Below are 17,118 nucleotides of genomic sequence, written 5' to 3'. Positions count from 1 at the left end.
TGGGGATGGCGGCTCAGCCAACTGCACTCATCCTCTCCCCGTTTGTGTGCATGCACACACACACAAAACAGGCTAGCCCTCATAATTTAGACACTAATTGTCTAACAAAAGCAGCAAGCAGGCAAGTTTCTAGTCCCTCTTGGGCTGAGAAGAGGGACTTTAAAGCAAGTGAGCAATGCCCGGGGAATCTCCAAAGCCAGAGCAGGCCTCAGGGGGATTTCCAATAGCAGCGGGGAGGCGAAGAGGTAGCAAGACTTCAGTGCAGTGCCCAAGGCCCCTCCCATGACTGGCCAAAGGACTGCTTCAGCAAGCCGCCAGCCAGCGCCCCCCCCCCTATCTACCCACAACTCCTTCTGCCCCCTCCCTCTGGAGAGATGGGCCCAGAACCTGAACCATGTCCAACTGGAGGAGAGACAGCCATAAACGCCTCCATATATCCTTAATCTATTGTACATTTTCTATAGATTTTAACTGTAAGCCAGCTACTCTTGACTGGAAAGCAGGGTAGAAATACAATAAATCTAAAGAAGAAATTATGCAAAATAAGAGATGTCATGCAGATTGGAATCCCCACCTGGATTCCAATATCACCATCACCGGTGTTCATCAGAAAGCCATTTCTATATGTCTGCTTTATACCTGCAACCATTAGGCAAGGAAAGAAAATCGATGGTGTTTGGGCGGTGGCTACCACAGGCATGCTGCTTACATGCACCCAGTTCTCCCCTCCCCCAGTTTTGGACCCAGCAAAAATGGGCTCAGAGAGCCGTGGATGGTGCGTGGAAAAGAACAAAAGATTTGCAAAACCAGGACATACAAAAACAAATGACAGTACTTGCCCAGAGGGAAACATACGCCTCTTCCTGCCCATATGGCAGTTTCCCACGGTTTCCCTCTGGGCAAGTAGCGTCATTTGTTTTAGTTTGTGTTGTTTATTTGGTCAGTCGCTTCCGACTCTTCCTGACGTCATGGACCAGCCCACGCCAGAGCTTCCTGTCGGCCGTCACCACCCCCAGCTCCCCCAAGGTCGAGTCTGTCACCTCCAGAATATCATCCATCCACCTTGCCCTTGGTCGACCCCTCTTCCTTTTGCCTTCCACTTTCCCTACCATCAGCATCTTCTCCAGGGTTTCCTGTCTTCTCATTATGTGGCCAAAGTACTTCAGTTTTGCCTTTAAGATCATTCCCTCAAGTAAGCAGTCTGGCTTTATTTCCTGGAGTATGGACTGGTTTGATCTTCTTGCAGTCCAAGGCACTCTCAGAATTTTCCTCCAGCACCACAGTTCAAAAGCATCTATCTTCCTTCGCTCAGCCTTCCTTATGGTCCAGCTCTCGCAGCCATAGGTTACTACAGGGAATACCATTGCTTGAACTATGCGGACCTTTGTTATCAGTGTGATGTCTCTGCTCTTCACTATTTTATCAAGATTTGTCATTGCTCTCCTCCCAAGAAGTAAACGTCTTCTGATTTCCTGGCTGCAGTCAGCGTCTGCAGTAATCTTTGCGCCCAGAAAGACAAAGTCTGTCACTGCCTCCACGTTTTCTCCCTCTATTTGCCAGTTATCAATCCAGCTGGTTGCCATAATCTTGATTTTCTTGAGGTTTAACTGCAACCCAGCTTTTGCACTTTCTTCTTTCACCTTCGTCATGAGGTTCCTCAGCTCCTCCTCGCTTTCAGCCATCAAAGTGGTATCATCTGCATATCTGAGATTGTTAATGTTTCTTCCAGCAATTTTAACTCCAGCCTTGGCTTCATCAAGCCCAGCACGTCGCATGATGTGTTCTGCGTACAGGTTGAATAGGTAGGGTGAGAGTATACAACCCTGCCGTAATCCTTTCCCAATCTTAAACCAGTCCATTGTTCCGTGGTCTGTTCTTACCGTTGCTACTTGGTCGTTATACAGATTCCTCAGGAGGCAGACAAGATGACTTGGTATCCCCATCCCACCAAGAACTTGCCACAATTTGTGATGATCCACAAGTCAAAGGCTTTAGAAGAGTCAATAAAACAGAAACAGATGTTTTTCTGAAACTCCCTGGCTTTCTCCATTATCCAGCGGATATTGGCACTTTGGTCTCTAGCTCCTCTGCCTTTTCGAAACCCAGCTTGTACATCTGGCAATTCTTGTTCCATGAATTGCTGGAGTCTACTTTGCAGGATCTTGAGCATTACCTTACTGGCATGTGAAATAAGTGCCACTGTTCGATAGTTTGAACATTCTTTGGTGCTTCCCTTTTTTGGTATGGGGATATAGGTTGATCTTTTCCAGTCTGGTGGCCATTCTTGTGTTTTCCAAATTTGCTGGCATGCATCACCTTGACAGCATCGTCTTGCAAGATTTTAAACAGTTCAGCTGGGATACCGTCATCTCCTGCTGCCTTGTTATTAGCAATGCCTCTTAAGGCCCATTCAACCTCATTCTTAAGGATGTCTGGCTCTAGCTCACTGACCACACCGTCAGATCTATCCCTGATATTGTTATCCTTCCTATACAGATCTTCCGTATATTCTTGCCACCTTTTCTTGATCTCTTCTGCTTCTGTTAGGTCCTTGCCATCTTTGTTTTGGATCATACGCATTTTTGCCTGGAATTTACCTCCGATGTTTCTGATTTTCTGGAAAAGGTCTCTTGTCCTTCCTATTCTATTATCTTCTTCCGCTTCCATGCATTGCTTGTTTAAAAATAATTCCTCATCTCTTCTGGCTAACCTCTGGAATTTTGCATTTAATGGGGCATATCTCCCCCGATCACTGTTGCCTTTTGCTTTCCTTCTTTCTTGGGCTGCTTCCAGTGTCTCAGCAGACAGCCATCTTGCCTTCTTGGTTTTCTTTTTCTTTGGGTCGTTTTTTGTTGCTGCCTCCTGAACGATGTTGCGAACTTCTGTCCATAGTTCTTCCGGGACCCTCCCTACTAAATCTAGTCCCTTAAATCTATTCTTCACCTCCACTGCATATTTCATTAGGAATATTAGTGAGCTCATATCTAACTGATCTGTGGGTCTTCCCTATTCTCTTTAGTCTGATTCTAAATTGTGCAAGAAGAAGTTCGTGATCTGAACTATAATCAGCTCCAGGTCTTGTTTTTACCGACTGCATAGATGTCCGCCACCTTTGGCTACAAAGGATGCAGCTAATCTGATTTCGGTGTCAACCATCCGGTGAAGCCCATGTATAAAGTCATCTTTTCAGTTGTTGGAAGAGAGTGTTTGTTATGCACAGTGAGTTGTCTTGGCAAAATTCTATCAGCCTATGTCCTGCTTCATTTTGTTCTCCCAGACCATGCTTGCCTGTAATTCCAGGTGTCGTTTGACTACCCACCTTAGCATTCCAGTCTCCTGTAATGAAAATAACATCTCTGTTTGGCATATTATCCAGTAGGTGCTGCAGATCCTCATAGAACTGATCTGCTTCTTCAGCATCTGTGGTTGGGGCGTATATTTGGATCACTGTGATGGCTTACCCTGAAGTTGAATTGAGATCATTCTGTCGTTTTTTGGATTGTATCCAAGCACCGCTTTAGCCACTTTATTATTAATTATGAAGGCTACTCCATTTCTTCTGTGGTCCTCTTGTCCACAGTAGTAGATCTGGTGGCCATCCGATGTGAAGTGGCCCATTCCAGTCCATTTCAGCTCACTGACACCCAAAATGTCTATATTTAATCTTGACATCTCCCCAATAACCACATCCAATTTGCCCTGGCTCATAGATCTTACATTCCAGGTTCCGATGGTGTGTTGATCTTTAGAACATTGTCCCTGCAAAACCACCCAGAACGAGCCCCGCTCTGGAGACCAAGCCAGGGAATCCCGCTTGTCCTCCCCCAGCACTTATTCATCCCCTCATTATCCCAACCAAATAACTGCCAACAGCATCTGTGCCAGGAAAACAGCTGCCTTAGCTTGCAGATCAAGTATGAGGGGGAATCGCCCGTCCCCCGCGGGCTCCTCTCCCCCCCCCGGCGAAACGCGGCGGCCTTCCGTCGCGAAGCCCCACAGGCCGCCGGGCCAGCCCAGGGCGCAGCGGACGAGGGCGGCGGCGCGCGCCGAGCCCCGCAAGGGGAGGAGGCCGAGGGGGCTCCCGGGCGCCCAGCCCCGCGGAGCTCGAAGCCGCCCCTGCGCCTGGAGCTGGCGGCCCCCTCGGGCCCCGCCAGGCTTCTCCCGGTCAGAGCGCGGTGTGCGCGCTGCACGCCTCAGCCCGGGGGCGTATCGCGGCCCGCCCTTGCTGCGGCGCTCAGCTGCTCTTTGCTTGAACTTCCTCGAGAACAAGGGCGCGGGGCCCAGGACGCTCCCGCTCCCGCGCCGCGACACAGGCAGAGGCGGCTGTCGAGAGCCTCCGGGCGCGCTCGCCGGGCCTCTTCCGGACTAGCCCGCGCAGCTAGCGATCAGGCATGCCAGGAGTTGTGGTTCGAACATCTGGAAGGCTCCGGCGTCGGGGCGGCTGCTCCAGGGAACAGAAGCCTTCGCTCTGCCTCATGCATGTTGCTGAGGCTAAGCTGGCGCTCTTCAGCGGAGGCAACTGGAAAACAATGTCAAGGAATCTTAATCAGTCAAAACAGAACACTGACAGCCCTCAATTTGACTCCCCCCCCCATTACCTTAAAACTGCAACAGAGAGGAATGCACAATATAATACAAGCTTCAAACACTACTGCAGTGGCTTGAAGTTATATTAAGAATTTACGGACTCAAACCCTTTCCCTGGGAACTTGCTAAAGGGCAAAGTGTACATTCCTAAACAAACAAGTACATTAATATCCTTCCTTTCTAGCTCCTTCTGCAGTAGTTATTACAATTGTTTTTATTTGGATATCACAGGTTAGCCCCCAAACCAGATTTGAATACCAAGCTTCAAATGTGGATTTATAGCAAATGAAGGTGCCTCTGAACATGTGCAGAGTGCATTCCCCTGCTTATTGAGAAGCCACAGTCCACCAGTCTGGACAGAGGGTACAGGGCGCACAGGTCCATTGGAGGTCTGTTACCTCTGCTCTCCTTCCCCCCCCCCCCCGCGTGCAAAGCGACACGCAGTCAGTGCTTTGACTCTTGCCTTGGTTTGCAAGCAGGTGCTCCGAAGCCACTTAAACACTTTCCTCTGCTTAGACTCAAAAGAAGCAATCAAGCAGATCTAAGTGCAGCTGCAGATGGAAAGTGGGCAGCTGGGGGTCAGTGATACATCCTCTCCCAGCAACTGTGCCCTGGCATCCCAGAATGGGGGTGTGCAATTGTTATCTTGGGCCCAAGGATGCCTCAGGAATTGCCCAGGGGTGGGGGTGGGAGGACGCTCAGTGGATGTGATGCTGCTGGAATATGCTTTATTGTGTGGCTCGTCAGTGGCCACACAATAAAGGACACACGTCAAGGAGAAGCCAAGGATGAAACTTTTGAAAAGCAAATAGCCAATGTTTTAAGGAAGCATGATGTAGTAGTAATGGGGGACTTCAATTTCCCCGATATTTGTTGGGAGACAAATTCTGCAAAACATGGCCCCTCCAGGAAATTCCTGACTTGTGTGGCGGATAACTTCCTCCTACAGAAAGTAGAGGAAGGAACTAGAGGATCGGCTATCCTTGACTTGATCCTAACCAACAGAGATGACTTAGTGGATAAAGTAGCAGTTACAGGAACTCTGGGGGAAAGCGACCATGTTGTACTTGAGTTCTTGGTTCTAAGGGAAGCAAAAGCCGAGTGTACTCAAACGCGTACCCTGGATTTTAGGAAAGCTGATTTTAATAAACTCAGAACAATGATCAGTAAGGTCCCATGGCAAGCAATGCTAGCGAGAAAAGGAGTCCAAGATGGGTGGGAACTTTTAAAAAAGGAAATTCTCAAGGCACAATCACAAACAATTCCAACAAGAAGAAAAGGTGGAAGACAACAGAAGAAGCCAATGTGGCTTCACAAAAAGCTTAGGGATGACCTGAAAACAAAAAAGGACACATATAGGAAGTGGAAAGAAGGCCAAGTAACAAAGGAAGAGTACAGGCAGGTAGCACAGAATTGCAGGGATGGCGTCAGGAAGGCTAAAGCGGAGAACGAGGTGAGGTTAGCGAGGGATGCTAAAAACAACAAAAAGGCTTTCTTCAGCTACGTGCATAGTAAAAGGCAGAGGAAAGAAATGGTTGTTCAGCTATTAAATAAGGATGGCAAAATGATAACAGAGGACAAAGAAAAGGCAGAGGTGCTCAATTCCTACTTTGGCTCAGTCTTCTCCCAAAAGAGGGTCTATGACCCCCCTGGCAAAGGCGAAGTACAGGCTGAAGGGGCAGGATTGCAGCTTGAGATCGACAGGCATATGGTCAAGGAACACCTCATTACTTTGAATGAGTTCAAATCTCCAGGGCCAGATGAACTGCATCCTAGAGTCATAAAGGAACTGGCAGAAGAGCTCTCAGAACCGCTGTCTATTCTCTTTGAGAAATCATGGAGGACCGGGGAAGTGCCAGATGACTGGAGGAGGGCTAACGTTGTCCCTATCTTCAAAAAGGGTAAAAAGGAGGAACCTGGGAACTACAGACCAGTCAGTCTGACATCAATCCCTGGGAAAATTCTGGAGCAGATCATAAAGCAATCCATCTGGAAGCACCTTGACAACAATGCCGTGATTACTCGAAGCCAACATGGATTTGTCAAAAACAAGTCCTGCCAGACAAATCTGATCTCATTTTTTGATCAAGTCACCTCCCTTGTAGACCGTGGGAATGCTGTAGACATCATATACCTCGACTTCAGCAAAGCTTTCGACAAAGTGCCCCATGATATCCTGATGAGCAAACTAGCTCGAAGTGGGCTAGATGAAACAACGATCCAGTGGATCCACAGTTGGCTACAGAATCGGACTCAAAGAGTGCTTATCAATGGGACCTTCTCAAGCTGGGGAGAGGTAACGAGTGGGGTACCGCAGGGCTCAGTCCTGGGCCCAGTGCTCTTCAATATTTTTATTAATGACTTGGAGGAGGAGGTGCAGGGAATGCTGATCAAATTTGCAGATGACACAAAATTGGGAGGGATAGCTAATACTTTGGAAGACAGAAACAAAATTCAAAGTGATCTGGATAGACTGGAGTGCTGGGCAGAAAACAACAGAATGGCATTTAATAGGGACAAATGCCAAGTTCTGCACCTAGGAAAAAGAAACCAAATGCACAGTTACAAGATGGGGGATACGTGGCTCAACCACACTACGAGCGAGAAGGATCTTGGAATTGTCGTCGATCACAAGCTGAATATGAGCCAACAATGTGATGTGGCTGCAAAAAAGGCAAATGCTATTTTGGGCTGCATTCATAGAAGCATCGCTTCCAAATCCCGGGAAGTACTAGTTCCCCTCTACTCAGCACTGGTTAGGCCTCATCTGGAGTACTGTGTCCAGTTCTGGGCACCGCACTTTAAGAAGGATGCAGACAAGCTGGAGAGGGTTCAAAGGAGGGCAACAAAGATGATCAGGGGACTGGAAACAAAGCCCTATGAAGAGAGACTGAAAGAACTGGGCATGTTTAGCCTTGAGAAGAGAAGACTGAGGGGAGATATGATAGCGCTCTTCAAGTACTTGAAAGGTTGTCACAGAGAAGAAGGCCAGGATCTCTTCTTGATCATCCCAGAGTGCAGGACACGGAATAATGGGCTCAAGTTACAGGAAGCCAGATTCCGACTGAACATCAGGAAAAACTTCCTGAGTGTCAGAGCAATACGGCAATGGAACCAATTACCTGGGGAGGTGGTGGGCTCTCCCACACTGGAGGCCTTCAAGACGAGGCTGGACAGCCATTTGTCAGGGATGCTCTGACTTGGATTCCTGCATTGAGCAGGGGGTTGGACTCGATGGCCTTGTAGGCCCCTTCCAACCCTACTATTCTATGATTCTATGATTCTATGGCCAGCAGGGAGGATGCTGGACTACAGTAGTGGTGCAGGCTCTGTTACCAAGCCTATGCTAGCAGCATCCATCACTGGCTTTTCATTTCCCTGCTTATTCCAGATGCAAAATCATGGCATTTATTCATTTAGTTATCACATTTCTGGACTGTCCAGTAGCCAGAGCTCCCTTTTTTGAGGATGCAGGCTACTTTCCCCAGAGATGAGTGGAGGGCAGGGGTGATGCCTTCTCCCACGACTTAAGAGGTGCACAACATGAGATCTTTTTGGAAACCCCCAATTACTACAAACTCTGGTGGATGGGGGTGTAAGGAAGACTGGGGTTGTGTCTGCTGAGAAAGATTCACACCTCTCCTGCAGCCCCTGCAGCCTGAGGCCTCTCCTCTCCAAGCAGGGTCTGCAGATGTGGAAGAGGTGGTGGCGAATAATGCTGCTTCCTTCGCATTTCTCACCCCGGGAGCAGGCTGCCTTTGGGCATGGTGGAGCCCTGGAGCCAAATCTGCAGTGTTCAAGGCCTCCACTGGTCCCTTTCACAGGGCTGCATTCTGCCTAACCAGAGGAGTGGGTTGGGGGTGGAGGGTTCCATCTCTCAGGCTGTCCATCACCTGTATCTCTCTTTAGTATGCACTGGTCATTAATATTAATCGGAGCTGAATAATTCACTGGCTGTTTAGGATCCTGTTGTTTAAGTCCACCTCATGCCGTTCTCATTAGTCATTATGAAGAGACTCTCCAGAGAAGCTGCCATAAATCTTTCTTCCCTTGCGCACTGTGAAAGGCAGGAGCCGCGCCAAGCATGCCCAATGGCAGAGCAATGGCACTGGCCGAAGGAAGGAAGGATGGAAGGATGGAAGGAAGAGCAGGCTAGCCCCACCATGAGCCAATGCCTCCTGCTCATGGGCCAATAGACAAGTAGGGAGGAAGGAAGCATGTTGCGCATTCAGAGGAGAGCTATGGAGGTGATCAAATGTCTATGGGGCATTTCCAGGGTCATCCTTGGTAGTTCACACTGCAAAGGATTGGAATCACGGGGGAATGGGGTGTCTACTCTGACCAGGTATACCTCGGGCAACCCAAACTGATAGAAAATCCACACACAGAAAGCACAGAGTCAAGAATCTCTGAGTTGGAAAATTTCAGAATTTGCCATTTTACAACCCTCTTTCAGCTGTGGGGGCCAAGTGCAAGGTTATCCAGCGGCTCCCCATTCCAGAAAGTTCCAACAGGGTTGCAGAGACAACAGCTGCCAGTATCTCTCTTCCCAGCTCTCTTTGTGCACTCATATACACATCTCACTCAATCTCTGTGTGTGTGTGCATACATGTATTTGCGAAAAACAAGCATAACATAGAATAATTTGAAAGAACCACGAAACCGAGTTCATCGCTTCCAGGCCACAACAGCTTCTGCTCCTTCCATGTGAAAGACAGCACTGGCTCATTTATAGCCCTGGATCCCACTTAAAAGTTTAGACAGACAGGTTCTGCCTGATATGTTCCATCCAAAACCTGGAGCAACCCCTCTGCTCCCCAGTAGCAACAGAAGGTCATGGTTTTTCTGGGATCAATGCACATGACCCTCATGTGCGCTTGTTTTTAACTGGATTGGGCTGGTGATGAACTGGACACGCCAACTGGATAGAGAATTAGTGGAGTCAAGGCATGCAGTGTTAACTACTTGGTCTCTGGGAAACAACCCTTAAATCACACTTGGAAGCCTATGTAAGGTATAATCAACCAGACCTTATTTAAGAACATTATGTATAATGTGGAGGAGATGGACAAGCAAGCAAATGCAAAAGGGCATAAAACACAAAATGCAGTTTGTAACCCAACATCTGAAGCATTCTTGTGCGCATTGCCTCTGAGCTCTTCATGGGCTCTTTGTGCACATCTCTGAATAGTGTTAATGCAGCTGCAGGGAAAGCCAGTGAGAGCTATTTTTAAGCCTATGTAGGTTTTATGTTTGCAATGCTTACAGACTATGGACATGCAAAAAGCGGTTTTGGTCTCAAGGGGGAAATCGCCTTGCACTTCCTGAATAATTGCTGGACTTAAAAGTCTATAGAAGCTCAGTGTGTTGTGGGTGCCAGAGGGAATGCAACATGGCCACTCCAGTGTTTCCTATGAGGAACTACAGATCCCAGCAAGCTCTCCTCTGCTTGAGCCTTCTCCATGCCATCATTGCCACTCCATATTGCACAGCATCCTTCACTCCTGCGTCCCTCCCACAGCTTAACTGAGATGCAGCTGCCTTGTGAGCAGAACAATGGGGCCTCCTTTGCTTCCACTTCAGATGAGCTTATGAAATTTTAATACACTAAATGGCTTTGCCAAGGCAGGGCAAGGCAAGGCACTGCTGGGAATGGCGAAGCAGGCATGGCAGATGAAGAGAACTGGGGGGTGGGGGAGCAGATGTGCCTCACCCATGCGCTCTGTGTGCCTCAGCTGTGCATAAGATGCATGCCCCAGAGAACGATGGCTAGCCCTGACTGTAGCCCCAGGGCAACCTGTCCAGCTGGGGAAGCCACCTCTCCTAAGGGGAGGGAAAATGGTAATTGTTCATATACATATATTATTTAATTTAAGTGCATGCTTAATTGCATGCTTAATCAATGTTGAATTGATCTGCCATTGACTAATCCTGAAGCTTAGCTAAAATATTGCCCCCCTCCCCAGAAAACCACCCAACAATGTAATCAGGCCATTTTAAACCTGGCCACGAATTAAGACTGAAGGGGAACACCATTGGGTGTGGTTAGTGACTGAAAACTGTTGTAGAAACCATTTACAAATTGCTTTGGGATTGCTTCTCACAACAGCCCTGAAAAGTAAGTTAGTTTGGGAAGCGATGAGGACTTACCCAGGGCCATCCCAGTGAATGTCACAGGAGAAACTGCATCTCCCACATTCAGATCTAACATCCACGTTGCTGGATACCCTTGATCACTGTGAGTTCCTCTCACTCTCAGCCTGTTTCATCATCTGTGGAAATAAAGAAATAATGGGAACAATGGTGACCTGGCTCAAAGGGCTGTTGTAAGGATGAACACCGTAAAAACTGAAGGGCCGTAGCTGAGTGACAGAACACCTGTTTTGCATGCAGAAGACCCCGGGTTCGATCCCTGGCATCTGTGGACAGGGATGGAAAAATTCCTGCCTGAAGCCCTGGACTAGATGGACCAAAGGTTTGGCTTGGTATAAGGCAGCTTCCTGTGTTCCTAGAGAACTCCTCCTCCTCCTCCTCCTCCAAATATGCCCCCCCAAACTGGACAGGATACTCCAGCTGAGTCTTCTTAACCAGAGCTGCTGAGCACAATCAAACTGCTCCAGTGATGTGTTGCATTTCCTTCCTGCGCCCCAACAAGAAGCCACCATTCTCGCTCCACCGTCCAAGCACAGGGACTAGGACAGAGGTTGTTGCCGCCCATGTCCTTGGCTCCGTTCTGCCTTGCTTGTTCCTTGCTCATTCAGAGCACATGCTCTGCTGTTTTGTTTTGTTTTTCATGAGGAGGAAACAGGTGGCGGCAACCAGGTGAAAGTGAGCAGATGTCACATCTTCAAGACATGAAATCTGAGGTGTCTGTCAGTGCGCCATCCTGTGCGGGTGCGTGCCTGTGTGTCCCTCTCTCTCTTTGTGTGGGCAAGTGATGTGCTGCCGTCGCAGTTCCCACCGTTCTCCTTGTCACTGCAAATGAGATTTTCCGCGTGTGATTTTCCCCCTCCCGTGACAACAGCCTTGGGCCATTGCAGACTCATGAACCAGAGAGGCTTTGATTGTGCCCATACAAGCCAATGGTGGAACCATGGACTTTGGCTGCCCTGCAAATGCTAAGCAACACAGCAGGGTACAGAAAGAGGCAGGAGCAGAGAACACCCACAAGTGGGGGGGTCAAGGAGACCTTGGGACACAGAGGTGAAAGAGACCCACGGCTGTGGCTTGGGTCCCAGGTACCCAGGGACTGCCTTGTATCACATGAGCCTGCCCAAACTCTGTGGTCATCTTCTCAGTCTGCTCCATGTCCCAGTTGGTGCCTTTGGAGAGACAGGGCCTTTTTGGTGGGGGGGGCATCTGTGGAATGCCCTCCACAGAGAGGCTCATCGGGCACCTATTTGGATGTCATTTCAGCAGCAGACAAAGACCTTTACATTTGCCTGGGCATTTTAGCATATCATGTACGTTAGTCTTGATTCTGTGTTCTGCTGAGTGTTAAGGATCTACTTTGATGGCTGTATTATTTCTGTGGTGCTTTACTGTTGTATTGTACACCACCCTGACAGGGTGTTCTTGCTGTTGTCCTTTTTTTAACTGAAGGTTGCCATTACAGGCATTTTCAAAACAAAGTAAATAAACACCACGCATTGGAGGGTGGCAGGACATCCATTCCCAGGACATTCCCAGGGCTGCTGGGTGCCCCATGATTGCTGAGAGTGGGTACTGGGCAAAAGGAAAGGTGCCTGCAAAGCAGCATGGCCGATCACTCTGGCAGAAAAGCCAAGGCACATACAGCAAGGGAAGGCCACCAGAGGCACTAGCCACGCTTAAGGGAAAGGCCGCCCTAACTCTCCACATGGGAGTCAGTCAGATCCTGAGCTAAGCACCCATGGCGGCTCTCCCCAACTCTCCCTGATGCCTGCCGAGAAAAACTGGGAGGGCAGAGCGGAAGAGGGGGAAAGTCTTTTCCTGAGCCCAGCGGGCCACAGCGGGGACACCACAATAGGAATGGTGAGAGGCCGCCTTCTTTGACTGCACCCAACTCTCCCTTGAACAAAGCAAGGGTCTTTGGCCCTGCGTAGGGAGACCATTCCAAAGTTTCCACTTGATTTAGTGGAACCAGGGAAGGGGCCGTGGCTCAGTGGCAGCTTCCTGCTTTGCGTGCAGATGGTCCCAGGTTCGACCCCTGCAGCATCTCCAGGTAGGGCTGGAAAAACCCCTGCCTGAACCCCTGCAGAGATGCTGCTGCCAGTCCGTGTCGACAGTACTGGGCTGGATGGACCAAGGGGGGGTCTGACTCAGTGTGAGGCAGCTGCTGGTGTCCCTAACCACATGGCCTCCAGGCAGATCCCACCGTGACTCCCTGGCTTGTCTACAGCTGTGCTCTGTGCACGGGCAGTGTTTCCATCCCCACAAGGCCGGGGAGATGCCAGTGTGCCTCACACACAGTTTTGTCCCGCTTCCGTTGCTCAGGCCTGGCACCCTTCTACTTCCAGTTCTGCATTTCAGGGGCTACTATTAATAATATAAATATTTGCAAACAGCAAGGATTTCCCCTTGGGCAAGAGCTGGCAGCTGGAGAGTGGGGTTGAGGAGACTGGTGCTAAGAGGCCAGGTGGAGGCAGAGGGAGAGGAGAGGGGGCCTGGGGCCTGCATTGCCCATGTTCTGCTCAGGTCCCAGAGCTGCCTTCCTCCGTCTTCCGCTGAGTGCCAGGCAATGCAGATCAGCGGCCTGCTGGGGGTGGAAAGCTGGCTCCTAATCACAGACGCAATTAGAGGCTGTAATTTCAGGTTCATTAGAGGAATTCCTTAATCAACAATGCAATTACTTCAGCAGCCCTCAGAGGAGGGAAAGCACTGATGAAGTCGCAGGAGGGAGGAGGCAGCTTGAGCAGGGGAAGGCGAGGCATAAAAATACGATAAGAGAAGAAATTGTCTACTAGTTCTGCATTCTTGTTTCAAAAGTGATTAGAAAGAAGCCTCCAAAAAGCCAATGATCTGGATATGAACATTAAAGCCCTTCCCCTTTTATTTGTCTCTAGCATCTGGTATCCAGAGATATACTGCCTCTGACCAAAGAGGTTCCATTTATTTGTCACGATGTATAATAGCCATAGACAGACATCTCCATGATTTTGTCCAGTCCTTTTTTTTTTTTTTAAAGCCATCTAAACTACTGGATATTGCCACATCTTGCGGCAGGGAATTGCACATCATTGTATGAAACATCACCTCTGGATGCCAGTTTGTTGTTCAGTCGTTCAGTCGTGTCCGACTCTTCGTGACCCCATGGACCATAGCACGCCAGGCCTTCCTGTCCTGCGCTCTCTCCCGGAGCGTGCTCAAGTTCATATTCATTGCATCCGTGATGCTATCTAGCCATCTCATCCTCTGCCGTCCCCTTCTCCTTTTGCCTTCAGTCTTTCCCAGCATCAGGGTCTTTTCCAGGGAGTTTTCTCTTCGCATTAGGTGGCCAAAATATTGGAGCTTCAGCTTCATTATCTGTCCTTCCAATGAGCACTCAGGGTTGATTTCCTTTAGGATGGACTGATTTGACCTCCTTGCAGTCCAGGGGACTCGTAAGAGTCTTCTCCAGCACCACAGTTCAAAAGCATCAATTCTTCGGCGCTCAGCCTTCCTTATAGTCCAGCTCTCACAGCCATACATTACTACTGGGAAAACCATAGCTTTGATTAGACGGACCTTTGTCGGCAAGGTGATGTCTCTGCTTCTTACTATGCTGTCTAGGTTGGCCATAGCTTTCCTGCCAAGGAGCAAGCGTCTTTTAATTTCATGGCTACAGTCACCGTCTGCGGTGATCTTGGAGCCCAAGAAAGTAAAATCTGTCACTGCTTCCATTTCTTCCCCTTCTATATGCCAGGAAGTGATGGGGCCAGATGCCATGATCTTAGTTTTTTTAATGTTGAGTTTCAAACCAGCTTTTGCACTCTCCTCTTTCACCCTCAACAAGAGGCTCTTGAGATCCTCTTCGCTTTCTGCCATTAGGGTGGTATCGTCTGCATATCGGAGGTTGTTGATAATTCTCCCGGCAATCTTAATTCCGACCTGTGATTCATCCAACCCGGCATTTCTCATGATGTACTCTGCATATAAGTTAAATAAGCAGGGTGACAATATGCAGCCTTGTCGTACTCCTTTCCCAATTTTGAACCAATCGGTTGTTCCATGTCTGGTTCTTACTGTTGCTTCTTGACCCTCGTACAGGTTTCTCAGGAGACAGGTAAGGTGGTCTGGTACTCCCATCACTTTCAGAATTTGCCACAGTTTGTTGTGATCCACACAATCAAAGGATTTAGCGTAGTCAATGAAGCAGAAATAGACGTTTTTCTGGAATTCTCTTGCTTTCTCCATGATGCAGCGAATGTTGGCGATTTGATCTCTAGTTCCTCTGCCTCTTCGAAACCCAGCTTGTACTTCCGGTAGTTCTCGGTTCGCATACTGCTGAAGCCTAGCTTGTAGGATTTTGAGCATCACCTTGCTGGCATGTGAAATGAGCGCAATTGTGCGGTAGTTTGAACACTCTTTGGCGTTGCCCTTCTTTGGAATTGGAATGTAAACTGACCTTTTCCAGTCTTGTTGCCACTGTTGAGTGTTCCAGATTTGTTGGCATATTGAATGCAGCACTTTAACAGCATCATCTTTTAGGATTTTAAATAGCTCGGCTGGAATACTGTCATCTCCACTAGCTTTATTGTTACTAATGCTTCCTAAGGCCCACTTGACTTCACTCTCGAGGATGTCCGGCTCAAGTTCAGTGACCGCACTATCATGGCTATCAGGGACATTCAGATCTTTCCTGTATAGTTCTTCTGTGTATTCTTGCCACCTCTTCTTAATCTCATCTGCTTCTGTGAGGTCCCTGCCTTCTTTGTCCTTTATCATGCCCATCTTTGCACAAAACGTTCCCTTGAGATCTCCAATTTTCTTGAAGAGATCTCTAGTCTTTCCCATTCTGTTGTTTTCCTCGATTTCTTTGCATTGTTCACTTAAGAAGGCCTTCTTGTCTCTATGCCAGTTTGGGGGAGCAAGAACAGGGCAGGGCTATTGCCTTGCGGTATGTAGGCTTCCCATTGGGGCACCTAGCCAGCCACTGTGAGAACCAGGATACTGGACTGACTGGACAGGAATACCTTGGTCTGACCCAGCAGGGCCGTTCTTATAAAGGAACTGGATAAAGTCTACTAGCAGCTGTTTATTTATTCATTTATTTTATTTGTGACCCTTAAATAACACTGAATATAATAAAATCCCTCAGTGGTACCAAGGTTGCATGGATCAGAGTCTCCACATACAAGGGCAGTATACCTCGGAGAAACAAATACTGGGGACAAACAACAGGAGAGGGATGTTACCTTTGTGCCTGATGTGTGACATCCCCAGAGGCATCTAGCTAAGCCACTGTGGGGAACTAGGATGCTGCAGATGTGTCCATCCACTTTGGGCAGGTCTGGCAAGGCAATTTTGGACAACAGTTTGCCAAGTAGAAGAAAATCAGGAAGGAAATGCCTAAAACAATTAAATAAATTATTGCATTCTTATTTTTATCTTTGTGTTAGTCCTGAAGACACTTCTGGGCAGCTTTGTTGGGTGGCACCAAGTTTATCACGAGAGAGAGAAAAATGTTTCTTGACTATTATTTTATACCCTGCTCTTCTGCTAGAAGTACCCAGAGCAGCATCATATCATAGAATCAAGAAAAATGTAAGTATAACAAACAATTATTTATTAATTTATTACATGCTATACCACCCAATAGCTGAAGCTCTCTGGGCGGTTCACAAAAATTCTAAAAGTGATAGCAAAACCAGGTTTTACGCAGTAAAAGCCCATTGAAATAAAAATGTTTTCCATTTCTGGCAAAAGAGACAAAAAAGGGGAGCCTGATGAATTTCAGCTGGTAGGGTACTCCAGAGCCACGGCACCAACACAAAAAAGACCCTGCCTCTTGTGCTAACTCAGCAAAACTCCCAAAATGCTGCAAAGAGCACCTTGATCTGTCCTTGATCTCAATTCCCAGCCAACCCTCTATGAGAGGAAGCGTTGCCACTAAGGCAACGTGGTCCTAAGCCTTTTAGGACTTCCAAGACTAGAACCAGCTTTGAACTGAGCCCTGAAGCAAAGAAGAAGCCAATGGAGCTGACATACGATCCGCTGCACTGTGCATAATTTTGTAGGCCTACATCATGTGTCCCCCACTTAGTCACCTAAGCTTTTTCTGAAATAAAAAGCTCCCCACCCCAAAACACTTGAGCATTTCCTTGTCTTAAGAAAGGTTTCTTACCCTTTTTCTGGCCGGTTTCCTGTTTCCATCCTGATGGAACCTCTTCACCTGCTGACTTCTGTCATCCAGCTCTAAAAGTCACAGTAGCACTGGGTAGGAAAAAGTGGGCAGCCCTTGAGGTAAATCCTGGCATTCAGTTGAAGCAGAGCTGAACCTTTGTTGATTCATTGCATTTTTCTCCTGCTCTCTTCAGCCAAGAAGTCTCCTAGGGCAGCTTCCATCTAGTC

At 48.2% G+C, this 17,118-nt stretch overlaps 2 long non-coding RNA genes across 2 annotated transcripts in view; one reads left to right on the top strand and one right to left on the bottom strand.

Moving 5' to 3' along the window:
• The window catches only part of LOC146351847 (uncharacterized), a 1,244,848-nt gene that overhangs the window by 159,325 nt on the left and 1,068,405 nt on the right, over window positions 1-17,118 (top strand). The window lies entirely within an intron of this gene.
• On the bottom strand, window positions 3,083-17,104 carry LOC146351865 (uncharacterized). The gene is made up of 3 exons (XR_014787328.1): window positions 16,892-17,104; window positions 10,738-10,859; window positions 3,083-4,519 (listed from the first exon to the last, which is right to left on the bottom strand). It is a non-coding gene; the product is annotated as an uncharacterized LOC146351865 (long non-coding RNA).

This window comes from Heloderma suspectum, chromosome 2 (assembly GCF_057233095.1).
Source record: "Heloderma suspectum isolate Gila_16-S chromosome 2, 16-S_ref, whole genome shotgun sequence".
NCBI lineage: Eukaryota > Metazoa > Chordata > Lepidosauria > Squamata > Helodermatidae > Heloderma > Heloderma suspectum.
Note: the sequence above shows the minus strand (reverse complement) of the source record. Positions and strands in the feature narration are given on the sequence as shown.